This window comes from Petaurus breviceps, unplaced genomic scaffold (assembly GCF_028583685.1).
Source record: "Petaurus breviceps papuanus isolate PSGF00001 unplaced genomic scaffold, PetGlider_PUasm1.0 90760, whole genome shotgun sequence".
In the NCBI taxonomy this organism is placed as follows: domain Eukaryota; kingdom Metazoa; phylum Chordata; class Mammalia; order Diprotodontia; family Petauridae; genus Petaurus; species Petaurus breviceps.
In genome coordinates, this window is record NW_027187338.1 from 3,735,075 (window position 1) to 3,741,232 (window position 6,158).

A 6,158-nucleotide genomic window follows, 5' to 3' on the forward strand; every position below is an offset into this window, starting at 1 on the left:
GGATGCCTGCTGATTAGAGAATAGAGAAGACTGGAGAGTGAGCCAGTCCAGGAGTAAAGAGAGTGTGGCCTAGGCTCTCTCTTCATGAAATGATGCATAGTGCCATCCCAATGTCACAATGGAAACAATATTTACACTACATCCTCCACAGATTTTTTTGTGAGTAAAGTACTTTGTAAATCTTAACATTTCCCAAGTCTTCTAGTATTAAATATCACTCCTTCCTTATTAAAAAAATAGAAATGGGAATTTTCTTGCCTAGTGTCTAACTTGCTGCATTGTATGTCTGCTTCCTCACTTGGGCCTTAGTGAAACTGGGGGATGGGGTTTGTCTGGGATAAGTGATACTTTGGGGGCATGTGAGAAGTAGAGAAGCCCCCAGGGGTATCCCTGATGACAGGTGCTGGCTAATAGAACTTAGCTGTCTCAACACACTCTCTGATGTTTGTTCTGAAGAACTCCAAGTACTTCCCCATCTGTGACCTGCATTCTGGTCAGGATGTTGAAAGACTGGAGAACATCTAGGAAGGCAGCCAGGATAGCAAAGGGCCTTGAGTTCTTGCCATGGGAGGATCAGTTGAAGGAACTGGAGATGTCTGTTCTGGAGAAGAGAAGACATATTGGGGCACATGGGATCTGTCTTCAAATCTTTGAAGGTTTGTTACAAGGAAGAGGGATTGGACATGTTCTTCCTGGTCCCAGAAGGCAGAAATAGGGACAACTAGGGTGGGGAGGGGTGGGGGTGGGGGAGGAAAGCTATAAAGTGTCAAATTGATGCTTGATTTAAGGAAACACTTTCTAATAATGAGAGCTCTCCAAAAGTGCAATAGGCCGCTTCAAGAGGGAGTGGTCACTTCTCACTGGAGGCCCTCAAGAAAAGCCCATATAAACCACTTGTGTTGGGTGTCCTGAAGAATGGATTTTTTTGTTCAGATATGGGTTGGGCTAGTTGGCCTCTGAGGTCCCTTTCAGCTCTGAGAGTCTTTTGATTCTGTGATTATGATTCTATGACCCTGATCATCCTCAGACCAGCTCTGGAAGGCAGGGAAGGACACGGAAGCATCCCCCCACTTTGTAGATGAGGACACCAAGGCTCAGGGAGATATGGTCACCATCCAGTAGTAAAGTCATGACTCAGGGGCAGAAACTGAAATGATACTCATATATCTGGGGATCTAGGCCTGAAGACTAGGGTATCTAGGTTGTTCACTGGACAGAGCACCTGGCATGAAGCCAAGAGGACCTGAGTTCAAATGTGACTTCAAACACTTCCTAGCTATGTGACCCTGGGCAAGTCACTTAACCCTGTTTACCTTAGTTCCTCATCAGTAAAATGAGCTGGAGAAGGAAATGGCGAACCATTCCAGTATCTTTGCCAAGAAAACCCCAAAAGGGGCCATGAAGAGTTGGATACAAATTAATAGCAACAACAGGCTTGTAGACTGCTTTTCTCCCCAACAATCTGACTTTACCACAAATCTGACCAGAGCGTCAACTGGGATTTGTAACCTCTTCAACCCCGGTCTCCTCCTGAACCATCTAAGGAAATTATATAGGGTGTAGTACATAGTGTCTGCTCTGAAGTCAGGAAAATCTGGATTCTAATTCTGCCTCAGATACTTAGTAGCTGAGTGATTCTGGGCAAGGGTCACCTCTCTGACCTTAATTTATCTGTAAAATGGGAATAAAAGCTCCTACCTTAATGAATTTTTTATGAAGATTAAATGAGAAAATATATGTAAACCTATAAAAAGCTATGTAAATGTGAACTATTATTTATTATGGAGAGGTGTGGAGAGGAAACTTTGGGTAAAATCACCAGGGGTTCCAGTAAATCATTTTTGTTCTCTGCACTTGAGTTTTATCATTTGCAAAATCAGAATAATTATCTTTGCTCATGGGGTTGTTATGGGGAGCAAATAAAGTAATGGAGCAGATGGATGGGCAAGGGGTTTGTAAGCTGTGAAGCACTGTGCAAACGTCAGATTCTCCTTGGGGGAGGCAGGGACCCCTTTGTTACAGAATCCAGGGTTCCTCTTGGTGGGGTATGCAGAGTGGGGAGGAAGAGGAGGGTGAGTTCAAAAGAGTTCTTCCTGATTTGCCCCTCAGTCTTCCCCCAGTCCCTGCTCTCTGAGTTTGGGGCTGTGTTGGAGAAGAACAGATGGGCTCCCTGTGGGCTCCTGGGCTGCCGGCAGCAGGTAGCTAATCCGCTTTTATCTCGTTACGGTGACAGCCACCCTGTTAAATGGAATGGACTATTGATTTGGGGCTCACTTCCAGCCAAAGTATTTTCCATCACGGGCCTGAGTAGAATAGGAGAAAAGCAACACTGATTAACTCCAGTGCCAGTCAGGGAGAGGTCCAGGCAGAGTGGGAACAGAAGCAAGAGGAGGGTGAGGGTTGGTTGGCAGCTATTTCTGCCAGCATTCAGAGGAGGCAGAAGTGCCAGGGCTCTTGCTGGTTAGATGCAGGCTAAGACTTGATCTCCTGAGATGGTGCTAAATGTAGGTACTATCTTGGTTGTTCCCTCTCCCCATTATGGTCTCTGCTGTCCCTATTGGTTATCATTTACACAGTGATATTGAAGGTTTGCATACTCCTCCTGGGAAACAGGTGCTCTCATTATACCCATTTTACAGATGAGAGAATTGACTCTGAGAAAAGTTAAGTGACTCTCCCAGGGACTGAGGATTATAGATATGGAAGGGATCTTTTATTTTATTGGCAAAGTGGTTTGCCATTTCCTTTTCCAGCTCATTATACAAATGAGGAAACTGAGGCAAACAGGTTAAGTTGCCTAGGATCACACAGCTAGTAAGTATCTGAGGCTGGATTTGAGCCTAGGTCTTCCTGACTGAAAGGTCCAGAGCTCTCTCCATGCTGCCTTTCAAGGAGAGATTGGGGGCCTAGTTCCCATAGAGAAAGAGGCAATGATCCTTTGGATATCTGAACCCTGACCACCCAAATAACATACAACTCTTGTATGTATTTGTGCATGCATGAATACATGTGTGTGTATTTGTGTGTATAAGCAGAGAGCACTCCATAGCTGACTTACTATAAAATGGGGTGGTGGGGGTGCATAAGGGGAGGAGAAGAATAAATATTTCAGATTCTTGTATATGTGTTGCTTGGAAAGGGGCATGTGTATGTGTTGAACAAGAAGGAATGGACAGGAAATGTGCGCAGAGAACATATTGGTTAGTTAATTCTGAAGGAGAGACTCAGAGAATCTCTGATGTCAGGAAACCCTGCCCCAGGTGAAGGAACACTACTCAGAATCCACTGCAGTCCCTTTTATACCATGCCTGTTGTCCTTGAGGGGAGCTGGGCCTCCCTGCCCAAGGAGAACCATACAAGTATGTTTCTTTATCTACACCATGCTTCATTATTCCATATCTGCCTCCTTCCCCACTCTACTTCATCCTCTCCCGTTCTGCTTAGCCATGGACCTTGGTGGTGAGTGATCAGTGACCAAATAAAAGATCTGGAACAGGAGGAAAAGTGGAATGCTGGATTGAATGGGCCAGGACCTCAACATCTGGTCAGTCTTGGGTTCTACTGTCTGGGAATGAGTTGAGAAAGGGGAAATGGTTTTTGCTACCCTGTTCACCCAAGGGTCTCTGGGCAGCAAACGGAAATGCCAAAGAACAAATTTTATAGGATTGTAGATCTGGAAGAGACTTTGGAGGCCATCTAATCTAATTCCTTCATTTTTCAGATCATAAATCTGGAACTGGGTGGGACCTCTGAGGCCATGTTGATTAACATAATTATTCTCACACCTGCTATTTTATAGATGAGGGAAGTGAGGCCCCTGGAGGTATAGTGATTTGCTCAAGGTCCCATAGAAAGCAAGGCTAGGATTTGAACCTAGGTTTCCCTGGCATTAAATCCAATACTTTTTCTACTACACTATGAGGCCTTTTGATTTGGGTGGTAAGAAACCTACACAAGCTGAATCCAACTGAATCTCCTTTCCTTGTTCCAAACACCTTTGGGTCCACTTAGATCAGGCTCTCTCGGGCTTTGGTGCTCACTTATCTTACAGACTATTTTGTCTTAAGATGTGCAAAATAAGGAGGGAGACAAGAAGTCTGGACCTCATCCCAAAGGAAGGAAATAGGCATTTAAATGCCTACTGTGTACCAGGTAGTGTGCTAAACATTTAAAAAATGTTATCTCTTTTGATTCTTATGAACAAGGAAGAAGTAGTTGGTGAAGTGGGAATGAGAGGAACCTTGGTGGGAGTGGAGGTGGAAGGGGTAAACACTTATATAGCACCTACTATGTGCCAGGAGGCACTGTATTAAATAATTTTTTACAAATATTATTTCACTTGGTCTTCACAACAACTCTGTGAGGTACGTGCTATTAATATTTTAATTTTACAGTTGAAGGCACTGAGGCAAACAGAGCTTAAGTGACTTGCTCAGGCCCATATGGCTAGTAAGTATCTGAGGCCATATTTGAACTTGGGTCTTCCTGACTCTAGGCCCAACACTCTAAAACGATCATGTTCTTAGAGTTCATGACAGCCTCAGTCTGGGGCTGGGCAGAGTCAGACATATGTTCTGGACTTTCAATGTTCTCTAGATATAAAAGCATTTGGAGAAATAACAAGGGTGATACCATGGCCTGAGACCTTAAAACAGGAGTTGGAGCATCAGGGATCAGAGCAAAATTCTGAGGTTATCGGCATATGTGATTTCATTAAGGGAAGGAAGTGGGGAGGTATCTAGACACTGACATGACCCTGTAGGGACTTTTTGGTTGAGTTTGAAAATGACGTATACTTTTAGTAGGGGTATATAACTAAGGTGAAACTAAAGTAACAGGTACCTATAAGAATATAATATAGGAGATGGAAGATCAGAAAGAATTGAGCCTCTGAAAAATTATAAGGATGAGAAGGAATTTTCAAGGGCATATTTGGATCAAGAAGAACTAGAAAATAGAGTTCATAGTTTGGCAAAGATGGTGTGATTTTACCATGGAGGGCAGAGTCTTGTCTTTTTCACCTTGCTTCTGTCTTCTCTATGAGAGACCATGATATCATCAAACATCTCATCAAAGGGTGCACCAAACATAGCTAAGAAGGAATTGAAGCTGAGATAAGTGCAGATCTAAATTCAAGTCACCAAGACCGGGATGAACCATATTTTAGGGCATTAAAAAGTACATGTGGATGTATTTGATGAGCTGCTGTTGGTGATGTTTGAGGAATTATGAAGAAAGGAGGAGGTGCTGTGGGATGGAACATAGAATTTATAGCTAGGAGGGTACTTTGGAGGTCATCCAGTCCAACCCCTTCATTTTAAAGATGACAAAGTTGAGTCCCAGAAAGAGCTTACCTATATACCAGGTCATGCAGGTAGTAAGTGGGAGAGGTGAGATTTGATCATAGGTCCTATGATTCTGACTCCAAATCCATTATCTTTCCACTGTTCTACAGGGTCAGTGTTCAAATCCATATATCTTGTCTTCAACTCCATTGCTCTGGCAAAGTCAACTAAAACTAAGCAGAACCACAAGAATAATATGTCTAATTGCAAGTCAACAAGAAGAATTTATCAGGTACCTACTATGTTCTGGGCACTATGCTAAGAAATGAGAAGACAAAGAAAGGCAAAAGATAGCTCCTACCCTCAATATATAGTATGAAGAAGACTTCAAATGACAACAAAACAGATCAAAAACATTGGACAACTTTGCTTGCCCAATTTGTCAGGCATGCATTGTGTTTTTCTTTTAATGAAAAGAAAATGCCTTAATGTGTAAAGTTACATGTCTGTTACTTTTTGATGTTTTCCCTCACTGTTTTCAGGGATATTATACATAGTGGGGGATTCAATTGTTGTGGGTTTGCATGACATGTCAGAAGAACATTAATCCTTAATGATAAAAAAAGAAAGACCAAATCTAGGACCTGAGATGCTCAGATTATGATTTCTTTTGAAGAAACATTGCAGACTAGTGAACTTAATGTCAAACCCTGGTGGCATTCTAGAGGAGAAGATTGAACAACTAACTGTATTGTCTTTGGGAATTGAGTCCCCAATAAGTGTAGAAGTTGATTCATGTCACCAGGCCTAGGATGCTGAAAAGAATATGTGGCCATGATTGCTTAGAAGGAACCTTAGAGGTCATCTGGTCTA

General features: G+C 42.8%; 1 long non-coding RNA gene across 7 annotated transcripts in view; it reads left to right on the plus strand.

Annotated features, from left to right (window-relative positions):
* The window catches only part of LOC138146214 (uncharacterized), a 134,598-nt gene extending 128,812 nt beyond the window's left edge, over nucleotides 1-5,786 (plus strand). For 6 of the 7 annotated variants that reach the window (XR_011164417.1, XR_011164418.1, XR_011164416.1 and 3 more), the window contains one exon: nucleotides 5,456-5,786. This is a non-coding gene — a long non-coding RNA (uncharacterized lncRNA). Of the gene's footprint in view, nucleotides 1-3,444; nucleotides 3,545-5,455 lie in introns of all 7 variants that reach the window. The other variant, XR_011164422.1, reaches the window with a different exon arrangement.
* Nucleotides 5,787-6,158: the final 372 nt, after the last annotated feature.